Here is a 13,000-nt window from a genome sequence, read left to right on the forward strand (position 1 = left end):
AACTTGCTTAATAACGCCAGGGGGAACAGCCACAAGGAGAGGAGGAAGCAAACCCACATGAAACGGCTGTGACGGCTCCCCCTTCCCAACTTTCCAGCCACAGGCCAGGATTGCAGAGCTCTGGCTCATTCCCCAAACCAACTTGGCCACAAGAATTCAGGGCTGCTTCCCAGCTCTCACCCCAAACCCTCTCCGACTCGCCCCTGCCTCTTTACAGTCCCTATCCCTTCCTCCTCCTGGTGTCCTGCACCCCCTTCTCCAGGCAGATCCCCTTCATGCCACTGGGATGGAGAGGATCCTCTAAATCAGTGCTTCTCAAGCTATCTGAAGTGGGGGACCGGCAGCCCGGCAGCCGTTGGCTCGCGAACCGGCACCGGTCCACGGACCACCACTTTGAGTAGCTCTGCTCTAAATCATGCACTGCCCACCCATCTCCCCTCCACTCCCAGCTCACGCTGAGCCTGGGAGTCTATGACCAAGCTGATAGTTGAGTAGAGGACCCCCCGGCCCCCTCCAGCCCTTGGTGCGCCGCAGAGCCCAGTGGGTGAGCCACTGCGGGACTCAGCTACCCTGTGCCTGCCAGGGTCACTCACACCATGCGGAGCTCTCTCTGCAGCCGCCTACCTGGAAGGGAAGTAGCCTCCAGCAGCTCTTTTGTTGTCAGTGGCTTCCCAGAGGCCTGGCCAAGTCCCGGCTGCCCCTGTCCAGTGCTGAACAGTGTAGCTTCCCCATGCATGGAGGCGGGTGCAGGGACAGCAGACGTTTGAGGGGCAGGGGGAAAAAAATAATCATCAGCCAATCATGTGGGAACCTGCCTTCAGCCTAACCCAAGGGCCAGCCCCATCCCTGGCTTTGGCTGGCGAGAAGGGGCGGCAAGGGCGCCCTTGTGAATGAAGCCCCCTCACCTGCCTGCATTGATGTGCCTCCGCTCTGAGCCCCTGAGACCCGCTGCCGAGGTCCCAGGGCAGTTCAGCCTCCACAGTCCTTGGGTCTCTCTGATGTCAGTGCCAACAGGAGTGCGGGGCCAGTTAGCACCAGTGGGAGCGTGTGTGGGAGGAAGCTATGCTCCAGCCACCCATGCCCTGGGATCCAGGCTGAGCCCCCCGCATCCAGCTGTGCAAAGCCAGGGGGACACCCCATGAAATCACGCCCCCCAAACCTCCACCATTTCATTTCAGGCCTCTTGTAATGATGCTTTCCCCACCGAACAGGAAGAACCCCCCCCCCCCCAACAGCCTAGTCCTTATCGCTGGAGCCCTGGTCTAGTCAAGCCCCTCTGCTGGCTCTTAGACTGAGCCTTTTACTGCAGAGACGTGGGCAGCAGGCAGGGTCATGGGTACGTAGGGCAAGGGGTGCCAGGCTCTGGGACCTCAGCTTGCCTTTGTGGGTCAAAGCAGCAGCACAAGATGTGCAAGACATCCAAGTCAAGGGAGGCTGTTTAGCGGGCACTGAATGCGTGCCGCCGATATTGCCCAACCTCTCCGAAAGAGACTGTTACACAAAGTGTTGGTTAAATATCCCTGGACCCAAGGAAAACATTTCCTAAGAGCCCCGGGCACAAGTCCAAAGGAAACAGTTAGCTGCCCAGAAGGATGCCTCAGCATATCCTGGATCCATCCCCACGTGAATTCCAGTGCCATTTGCTTCCCCGCCTGCTGAGTGAATTGGCCAGCACGCTCAGATATTGCAGAGGATCCCCACGCTGGCGAGAGCCGGCATTCTCTTCCCAGTACTGGCCTTCCCTCCATGCACCGTGCTCCCCCCTCTCACACCATGCTGATCCCAGGGCCCAGAGAGAATGAAAGGGGGAGACAGATACAGCCGGGCTGAGCAAGCATCACCTCAACCAGCTACCTCAGCCCAGCTCTGCGGATTCCCCAAAAGCATGACCCGCCACCCACGGCTATCCCAACCTAGGTTCCCTCTGAGCTCTGCCCGTGCTCCTCAATCCCTACCCACACCACAGCCCCAGAGTCTCCTCACACACAGCTCTGACAATGCACCCACATCCTGACTCCATTGCCCCAGGGCCAGTTCTATTTAACCATTCCCCAGCCCCTTGCCATCCCGGTCTCCCCCAGACAACCACACGGTCTCTGACTGGCTTCCATTGCTCCATGTTTCACCAGAGCCCACCTCACCTCACATTATGAGTCAGTAATGCCCTGAAGCGGCCAGGATGTCGTCGCGATGCTGGATAGGCAATAGAAATGCCTGTGGATCCCTGGTAGGACGAGCCAAGATGTCATCGCTTGCCAAGGAGGGCAGGTCACCCAAACTCTAGCATGCAGCAGGGAAACAGAAAATAAGTGTCCCTAGAAATAGACTCTCTCATGTCAGCCCTGGAGCTTCCAGCCATGTGACTGCCAAGTGCAATGGGGACAGATGGAGGGGGTCACTTTTCACAAGGAGGTTTGCTTTGGTAGAATATCCCACCCAGCCCATGTCCTTCCATGGGTGTTAAGAAGTTGGGACTAGACCCCCAGCGGGTGTAATTTAACAGAGCTTGGCTGCCTTCCATAGAGCCACCCCAGCTGAGGGTCTGGCCCTTGGATGCGGTCCTTCATCCCTCTCCTGGAGAAGGCGATCGCTTCCAAACCTCTGAATGCCACAGAAGCACATGGCTTGAGGAGCCACCAACAGTCTGTGGAGCCTCTTTCTCCCAAAGGGTGAAATGTGGCCCATGTTAGGTGGTACCAGAAGTTGCTACTTTGTGGCGACCCATACCTGAAATGAATTTGGTAGGACTCAGTGCAGTGGCCAGGCATCCCTACCATGGAACCACCTTCCAGAGAGGCCATGGACCAAATGGGCCTTGGAGACTTGAACTCCCCTCTCACCTGAGAAGAGATGAGGCCAGCCCCAGTGTCCCTGCCAGGCCAAGCTGTGGAAGACCAGGGAGCTTTGGTCTCCAGGACTCTCACCCAGTTCCTTTTTACCAGTCCTAGAGCCACTTCATTAAAAGCTGCCCCCCCCCACCCCCGCACACACTCACACATACCCCAGCCCTCAGATCCCAAGTGTGGAGGAGTCAGTGGCCTGGAGACAGTGCGGGGTCTGGGAGGGAGGATCCGGAGGCTGCAGTGCTGACGCGGTCAGGGAGGGAGAGGAGGGCGCCGAGGCTCTGGCATGTGGTGATGGAAAAAAGAGTTTGCGAGACCAGGCCAGGAAATAGTCTGTCGCTCATGTTGGGTAAGAGAAGGAGGAATCCAGAGACCTGCCTGCCAACAGCGGGGTCATCAGCGGTCCTTTGGGCTCTTAGCCACAGCGGAGCCATGCTGGCCGGAGAGGAGTCAGTTCCGGCACCTCCTTCACTCCAGAGGACAGTCTCCTTGGTGGAGCCATTTCCCTGGGATGTGGAGGCGGCGGGAGGATGCACAGGCCCAAGTGGGGAACATCAATTCTGTCTTCGCGTCATGAAGCCCAGCTGCCTCCCAGGGTGGTCAAGGAGCCGCAGCAGCCCCTACCACTGCCCTGGGCTCTGCCACTTCCATAGGGAGCCTGCCAGTCCCTTCTGCCTGGCCGGCTGGGGTAGATGAGGTGTGTTTGGAACTGGGGCAGTGGGGAGGAAGTTAGGGGACAGTGGATGGGTTCCAGGTACACAGATGGGGAGGGGGCATCTGCCATCTGTCCCAGCCAGGCCATGGCAGAACAGGAGTTTCATGGTCAGGGATGCAACCCCATGCTCCAGGTGTCCCTAAACCTCTAGCTGCCGGAAGCTGGGACTGGTTGACTGTGGATGGATCACTCAAAACTGGCCTGTTCTGTTCCCTCTCTCTGACCCACCTGGCATTGGCCACTGTCAGAGACAGGCGACTGGGCTAGGTGGACCATTGGTCTGACCCAGTGTGGCCATTCTTCTGCCCAGGGATCTGTCCAGATGGATCAGTGACTCCCCAGCAACCTGGGGTTAAAGCCACCCAAGTCCCTGCCTGCGTCTCTGCCCCGCCATACTCCCAGTCAGGTGGAGCTGCCCTGGTGGGGGCACACCAGCTCCATTTGCTAGTGCAGGGAGAGCACCAGCCGCCGCTGCCCTGCCCCCATGGCCCACCGGCCTGTCCTCAGGCATTTCTCCCACATCCTCTCCCCCAGCTGCACCCCCAAACCCTTGCACAGCACACACAAACTCATGGCACAGGCCCCCCCTGATCAATGAGCACCATCACAGCCAGCCCCTGGCTGGGACATCGTGCAGGGTCAGATGCATTGTCTAGACCAGCCTTTCTGCCCCAGGATCTTTTCCCAGCCACCGGCTGGGTTCAGCAGGACATGGCAGGTGCCGAGTGGGGGGAATCTACGACTGCCCCAGGCTGACAAGAGTAATGGAGTCACTTCTCCTACCCACCCACGGACTGCAAAAGCCTGGCAATATAGAACACTGTCTGGTGCATCCTGCTGTCGGACTCCCACCACTGCAGCCTCTGAGCACTTCCCAGCCAGCTAAAGATAGGGACAGCCATCTTTTCTCCATTCCCCGCCGAGAGAGGAGGGAGCCAGAGTCCTTAACAGAGCTCTTCTTGCTGGTTTGGGGGAGCGGTTGTGTGTCTCCATCCTTGCAAAGGAGTCAGCTGCTTCCTGTGCACCTCCCTCCCCATATCTCCTTCCTTTGAGGGTTTTAAGGCCCGGCTTGACAAAGCCCTGGCGGGGATGATTTAGTTGGTGTTGGTCCTGCTTTGAGCAGGTGGGTGGGACTAGGTGGCCTCCTGAGGTCCCTTCCAACCCTGATATTCTATGCACAGGGTGCTCTGCTAACCATTTCTCCCGCAAAGGGCGTCTGAAACAAACCTCACCCATGGGCTTCATGCCACTTCATCGCTCCTCCTTGGGCTTTGCGTGTATGCACATAAATAGAGCTCCAAAAATCAACCTCAAAGACCCCAAACACAGCCCCTTGGTTCTACCCTCATAGTAGGCCACACACAGGTGTTTCCTGCCTGGGGTCTCAGTAGAGAAACCCCCTATCTCAGGTGTTTCTGCCGGAGCCTGTTCATGCTTAGCAATCTCCAATTCACCCTGCTCCCAGACCTTACCTGGCTGAAGCCTCTGATCTCTTGTTCCCTAAGCTTTTCCCTACACTATAGCCACCTGCAGCCCTTTATAGGGAATTATCCAGATCTCTCCCACGTGTGGCGCATTCTGTGATAAGGGCTGGCTCATCCCAAGCCTTGCAGCTCTTAAGGGGCCAGCCATCCCATTATAGTCCTGTGTGTTTTCAAGCACTTGTGTTTGTGTGCGTGCTTGTGCTATGATTGTGCATGTGAGCTGTCTGCCTGTATTTGTGTGTGTGCGCACAAGCATCTGTCCGTCAACACATACCGCCGTGACTGGGAGGATGAGCAAAGAGGAGCTGGGGTATTGTTTTGCTGGAAGGCATGCACGGATCCCATCAACCAGGTCTTTGCTCTCTAGACAATTGCAGCGATACTGGAGGCTGGGGTTGTGCCAAAGAGCTGGTAGAGGCTCCATGACCCCCATTTCCCCCCTTTCTGTTTCCCACCCAGATCAATCAGGTTCTGGCTGTGACTGCCTGGAACATTCCCCAGAACATGGGAAGGGATTGGATGTGGTATTCCAAATGCACTCTGTCCGCCGAACAACCAGAGACCATTCTGGGTGAGGCGAGGGCTCTATTTTACTTTATGGCGGTGCAATGCCTTGCCGTTAAATACCAGCAAGGCCAGGAGTGCAGGGAGATTCAGGAAAGGCTCCCTCTGCTTGATTCAGGGCATGAGCTGCCTTAGAATCATAAAAAGAACAGGAGGACGTGTGGCACCTTAGAGACTAACCAATTTATTTGAGCATCAGCTTTCGTGAGCTACAGCTCGCTTCATCGGAATGCATCGGATGTAGCTCACGAAAGCTGATGCTCAGATAAATGTGTTAGTCTCTAAGGTGCCACACGTCCTCCTGTTCTTTTTGCGAATACAGACTAACACGGCTGCCACTGTGAAACCTTAGAATCCTAGAATATCAGGGTTGGAAGAGACCTCAGGAGGTCACCTAGTCCAATCCCCTGCTCAAAGCAGGACCAGTCCCCAACTAAATCATCCCAGCCAGGGCTTTGTCAAGCCTGACCTTAAAAACCTCTAAGGAAGGAGATTCCAACTCCTCCCTAGGTAACGCATTCCAGTGTTTCACCACCCTCTGAGTGAAAAAGTTTTTCCTAATATCCAACCTAAACCTCCCCCACTGCAACTTGAGACCATTACTCCTCGTTCTGCCTTCTATCGGACAGGAACAGTGGTGGTAGCTGAGGATTGTTAGAGCCACTAGTCAGGGTCTTTCCTTGAGCCCATCACTCACACAGTGCAGTGATTCAGAGACCCAGCACGCAGAAGCCGGGGTGAAGGCGAATGCCAGCCTGGTTTTCTGCTCACATAGACCCTTACCTCCTTGCTCTATGCCTCCTAGTGGCTACCCTGAGCGGTGGAGCTACCATCACAACTAAACTCACAGACACTGCTCCTAGGGACAGGTTATCTCAGCAGAGCATCAAGCCACAGAGCCTCCGCGAGCCAGGCCGGGCTAGAGCGACCAGCATTGCACCGTTCCTAGGCTCAGCCCTGCAGCCCGCCTGGCCTTTGCTATGCTGCCCTGGGTGCAGGACGCTGGCAGGGCAGCGCGTCGAGCTCGGCCAGGCCCCCAGAGCAGCCTCAGAGCACCAGGTACCTACGTGAGGGTGCGGACGCACGTGGCCGAGTCCCGGATGTCCCACACCTCTGCAGTACTTGACTGGCACCCCATTGTTGGGGTGGCCCTTCAGCGAGGCGATTTCCTGGCCCGTCACCAGGTTCCACATTTTGCAGCTCCGATCTGCGGGAGGAGGCAGGAGCCCATGACACTGCGGGCCCCTTCCTGTTCTCAGCACAGGAACCCCATGGCTCCCTACCCTCCCACGCTGGCCCCCAGGGGTGCCCCAGGGACGAGAAGTGAGCTCAGTCCCTGTGGCCCATCCAGCCCCTGGCATCTCTGGAGGAACTACCGATGGGGGGAGGGTCTATCAGTGCCAGGTGAACACCTGCCCACTAGGGGCTGGGCAGAGGCCCCAACAACTCCCTGCATGGATGTCACCACACAGCTGTTCAGCCCTAATGACTTGTGCAGCATTGCTTCCCTCTACTGGGGGGATCCAGAACTGCACTGGCCTGTTGTGGCTTAGGGGGCTCTCAGGCAGGCTGGTGCCGTCCGAGCAGGAGGCTCGTGTCCTGTCCTTGCAGTTCGGGGCAGCTCAGCCCCTCCCCTGGGTAACAGGCTCACTCCCTAGCGATCACACCCAGCGCTCAGCAGCCAGCCCACCCCTGAGGTGTGCACCTTTGGATCCAGAGAAGAGCAGCTCGTCAGTGGCGTCCACTCAGAGAACGGGCTTGGAGTGTCCCTCCACCAGGGACCTGCATTGCAGCGGGCCATCTGGGCGCTCCTGGCACCGCCCACGGGGTTAATGAGGTCCCTTTGGTGGGGGAGAGAGAGCGCAAGGGGGACAGTCAAGACTGAATCCCAACTCTATCACTCCAAGTGCAGAAAGTGGGGGCCCGCAAGGATTTAAAAAATTCTTACTGGCCACTCCAGGCTTGTATTAAACTCCCACGGTTACAGCTTTTCTCCAACCTTGGCTTGGTAAACGCTGCCACCATCCAAGTGCAAAAAAACCCCCTTTGAACGCAGGAAGGAGCACTTGGGAATTCCTCCCTGTGGGATGCCCTCAAGCCCTTTCACCCCCCCTCTGGGGAAGAGCTGAGAAAGAAAACAAAGGAGATTAGCTGTGGCTACCAGCTAATCAAACAACAAGCACAAGCCTCTTAGGACACCAAAAATCCAATCCTGTTCTTAAAAAAGGTAAATTTTATTAAAAAAAACAAACCACATTTAGCACTTAGGCTTCTGTTAGATTTTAAAAGAGCAATTCCAAAAATCAAGCACCCAAAATAGCTTCTTGGGGGTTCAGCTTAAAGTTTACAAGCAAACAAAAGCATCTGGAGTTAGCACAGAGGAGTCCACAAGCCCATAAGAAATAAAAGAAATAACCCTGATCACGTCTAGCTAAACATTCTGATCTACTTACACATTTGGAGTTCAGATAAGTGGTTCTAGACATGATCTCATGATTTATGATCATGCCAGGCTTAAGTTGCTTATAGCATGGCTGCTCTGTCCCTCCAGCCCAGAGAACAACAGACAAAGGGAAAGTTTTTTTCCCCCATCTTAAAAAGTTCGAGCGTCCCCATTGGCTCTTTTGGTCAGGTGCCCACTTTTCTTTTTCTTTACCTGGGGGACTTTTTAACCTTTTACAGGTAAAGCAAGTAAAGAACAGCTACCAAGAGGGATTTTACAGCTAAGTGGCTGGCTGGGTGTCCATCGAAGAAAGCTATCCCCCCACTTTCTTTATCACATTCCCCCCAAATCACAGACGGTGCTGGCCAGCCTGGTTCAGGTCGGGTCCGCACTGGCTGAGATTTCTTCCTGGAGGCTTAGGAAACAGAGTTAATAAGATACATGCACCACTAATTTTATTAATAATTACATGAAGAATTAAACAGTACTTTTTACATTTCAGGGACTACAATGACTTAGAATACAGGGACATTTTTACCCGGCTGATTCTGGGAAATGTTCCTGGGAGAGTGCATTAGCCACTTTATTAGAGGCTCCTGGAATGTGTTGTATTTCAAATTAAAGTCTTGCAGAGCTAAACTCCACCAAAGAAGTTTTTTGTTAGTTTCTCTGCCTGTGTGAAGCCACTTCAATGTAGCATGGTCAGTTTGCAGGTGGAAAGGCCGTTCCCAAATGTATGGGCATAGCTTCTCCAGAGCATACAAAATGGCGTAACATTCTCTTTCTGAGACTGACCCGTGGCTTTCCCTCTCAGAAAGTTTTTTGCTGAGAAACACGACAGGATGGAATTATTGATCTGGTCCTTCCTGCATTGAAACTGCTCCTACACCATGCTTGGATGCATCTGTGGTTACGATGAACGGTTGGTTGAAGTCCGGAGCCCTCAGTACAGGGTCAGACGTAAGGGCCGCCTTAAGCTGGTTAAAGGCTTTCTGACACTTCTCAGTCCACTGAACTGCATTTGGCTGTTTTTTCCTGGTCAGGTCTGTCAGTGGGGTGTCAATTCGGCTGTAGTGTGGTACAAATCGTCAGTAATAGCCAGCCAAGCCCAAGAAGGTCTCAAGTTGCAGTGGGGGAGGTTTAGGTTGTATATTAGGAAAAACTTTTTCACTAGGAGGGTGGTGAAACACTGGAATGGGTTCCCTAGGGAGGTGGTGGAATCTCCTTCCTTTGAAGTTTTTAAGGTCAGGCTTGACAAAGCCCTGGCTGGGATGATTTAGTTGGGGATTGGTCCTGCTTTGAGCAGGGGGTTGGACTAGATGACCTCCTGAGGTCCCTTCCAACCCTGATATTCTAGGATTCTATGACCTGCTTCTTTGACTTAGGGACAGGCCAATTTTGGATACCATTTACTTTAGCCTGCAGGGGCTTGATAGTACCTTGGCCCACCTGGTGTCCAAGGTACGTTACCCTATTAAGGCCAAAAAGTGTCAAATAGGCCTAAATGGTTAATCCTGCCCCCTTATGTGCTGGAAGACAGCTTGGAGGTGTTCCAGGTGTTCTGCCCATGAATCTGAGACTATAACCACATCGTCGAGGTAGGCGACTACAAATTCCCCAAATCCAGCCAGCAGGTTATCTACCAGTCTCTGGAAGGTGGTGGGTGCATGTCACAGTCCAAAAGGGAGCACATTAAATTCATACAGCCCTACATGGGTGATGAAGGCTGACCTATCCTTGGTGGGGTCAAGTATCCCTTGGTTAAGTCTAAGGTGGAGATGAACTGGGCACGTCCCAGTCTCTCCAATAGTTCATCTGTGCATGGCATTGGATAGGTCTCTGGGCGAGTTACGGCATTTAGCTTATGGTCGCCCACACAAAAACAGATTTCCCTGTCTGGTTTGGGAACCAGAACCACTGGAGAGGCCCATGCATTCTCAGAGGGGTGGATGACACCCATCTGTAACATGTCCTTGATCTCCCTTTCTATTGGGGTTTTGGCTTGAGGAGCCATCTGGTAGGGTAGGGCTTTAATTGGGCGAGCATCTCCCGTGTCAATGGAGTGGTACGCCCATTCTGTCCGTCCTGGGGTGGCGGAAAACATTGGCGCGAAGCTGGTGCACAGCTCCCGGATTTGCTGTCACTGCTTACGCCCAAGGGTCATGGAAAGGCTCACCTCTTCTACATCACCGTCGCTTTTTCCTTCATGGTATACTCCTTCAGGCCACTCAGTGTCATCTCTCTCCTGGGCTGTAAACTGGAGAACTTTGATTTCTCAGGAATAAAAGGGCTTTAGAGAATTAACATGGTATACTTTAGGTTTTAGGGTAGCGTCTGGGAACGCTATGAGGTAATTAACAGCTCCCAGGCATTCTCGGACCATAAATGGCCCCTCCCACGACGCTTCCATCCTATTGGCCTGGAGCGCTTTTAGGACCAATGCTTGGTCACCTACTCTGAAGGGATGCTATCTTGCATGTTTATCATACCCGGCCTTTTGCTCTTGCTGAGCATCCTGTCGGTTTTCCCGAGCAAAGGCTAGAGAGTCTTTGTGGGTGTTTTGCAGGTTGGTTACGAAGTCCAAAATGTTAGTTCCTGGAGACGATGTAACCCCCTCCCATTGCTGCTTCACCAACTGTAATGGCCCCTTAACTTTGTGGCCATAAACCTGTTCAAAGGGTGAAAATCCCAAATTGGGATGTGGTACAGCCCTGTAGGCAAAGAGCAACTGCTGCAACACTAGGTCCCAATCTTTGGAGTACTCATTCACAAATTTACATACCATGGCCCTCAAAGGCCCATTAAACTTCTCCACTAGGCCATTCGTTTGATGGTGGTAAGGGGTAGCAACCAAGTGGTTCACCCCATCAGCTTCCCAAAGACATTTCATGGCCCCTGCCAGGAAGTTAGTTCCCAAAGCTGTAAGGATGTTGGAGGACCAACCTACCCTAGCAAGAATGTCTGTCAATGCCTGGCTCACGCTTTTAGCTCTGGTGTTGCTTAGAACTACTGCTTCCAGCCACTGGGTGGCAAAATCCACGAAAGTCAGTCTGTATTGCTTTCCTCTGGGTGTCTTCTTAGGGAAAGGACCCAGAATATCCACAGCTACTCGCTGAAATGGAACCTCAATGATGGGAAGTGGCTGGAGAGGGGCCTTAACCCGGTCTTGGGGCTTTCCCAGCCCCTGGCACACCTCACAAGGCCAGATATAGGTAGAAATGTCCTTGCCCATTCCCTCCCAGTGAAATGACTTCTCCAAATGGGCTTTGGTCCTGTTCACCCCAGCATGGCCACTAGGGCAGTGGTTCCCAAACTTGGTTCACAGCTTGTTCAGGGTAAGCCCCTGGCAGGCCACGAGAAGCTTTATTTACCTGAGTGTCTGCAGGTACGGCAGCTTGCAGCTCTCAGTGGCCGTGGTTCGCCGTTCCCCTTGTATGACCTCGGCCCATCAATTAGGAACCATTTTTTCCAGCAAACTCCCTTTTAAAGCCTTGTAGGTTTTAACTGTTGACGTCACGGCTCTGACACGCAGCACTCACTCCTCTGAAGAGCTCGAGAAGGGCCTTTTGCTGATAAGACCTCCTAACCAGTTTGATTCACACAGTCTGGTGAAGGCAGAGAAAACCCTTGGGACTTAAATACACAGATCTGGCAGCCTGGACAAAGACAAGACAATCTGAAGGCAACTCTCGCTAATGACAATTTACTTACTCTCAGAATAGCGGGTCAGTCCGGTTTATTAAACCTGGACTATGAATAGATCAAACATGGAGAGGGCGTGACTGTAATTCTCTTTGCTATACACCATTGCCGTCATTCCATGTGCCTCAGCCTGGTTTTCACTTGCTTGTGTTTCATTTTGCCTTCCGGAACCGGTTAGCCTGTGTTGGACACATTTTTCCCCCGATGCCGGTTGAGATTTTGTGGGGCTGTCTTTGAAAGGTTCAAAAACCAAATACAGAAATTTGAATCTGGCTTTTAGTAACAGACCAACCCTAGAACTCGTGTGCAAAATCGGCTCCCTCCCCTAGGCTGGGCTGTAACGTTGTTTTGGAAATGGCTTGTTGGGTCACTGGAGGTGTTTCGTAAAGCAGCTCCTCGTTTCACGCAGGTGGGGAAACTCCAGCATCTGCTGCCAGACATCCAGAAGTGGCTACACGAGGCAGACAGGGACGTCATCGCCAAGGCCATCACTGACCTGAACCTCATCTTCACTGGCATGGACAGGGAGAGCACCAGCCCCGCAGCTGTGCAAGTGGCTGAGAAACTCCTGCCATTCTTTGATGATGTAAGGCCTGGCGGCCCGCGGGAGACCCTTCAAGCCGTGGACGTGTGAGTGGGGGCTGGCGGGTGGGCTAGCAGGGCCTGTGCTATGGTCCTAGCCAGAAAAAGGATTGTCATAAATGACGTGAGCCCATTCCCACCTTCCTCTGCTACCCCACTCTCCATCAGAGCATATGGCAGTAAGGGTGTGTCAGAGTTCCCTCCCCTCTCTGAACTCAAGGGTACAGATGTGGGGACCTACATGAAAGACCCCCTACGCTTATTTCTACCAGCTTAGGTTAAAAACTTCCCCAAGGCGCAAATTCTTCCTTGTCCTTGGACGGTATCGCTGCCACCACCAAGGGAGTTAGACAAAGATTCAGGAAAAGGACCACTTGGAGTTCCTGTTTCCCCAAAATATCCCCCCAAGCCCCTTCCCCCCCTTTCCTGGGGAGGCTTGAGAATAATATACCAACCAAATAGGTAAACAAGGTGAGCACAGACCAGATCCGTGGGTTTTTAGGACACTAAAACCCAATCAGATTCTTAAAAACAGAACTTTATAGTAAAGAAAAAAGTAAAAGAAGCACCTCAGTACAATCAGGATGGAAGGTAATTTTACAGGGTAATAAGATTTAAAACACAGAGTTTTGTAGGCAAAACTTCAAAGTTACAAAAAACAGGAATA

Source organism: Lepidochelys kempii, chromosome 21, assembly GCF_965140265.1.
Source record: "Lepidochelys kempii isolate rLepKem1 chromosome 21, rLepKem1.hap2, whole genome shotgun sequence".
Classification (NCBI taxonomy): Eukaryota; Metazoa; Chordata; order Testudines; family Cheloniidae; genus Lepidochelys; species Lepidochelys kempii.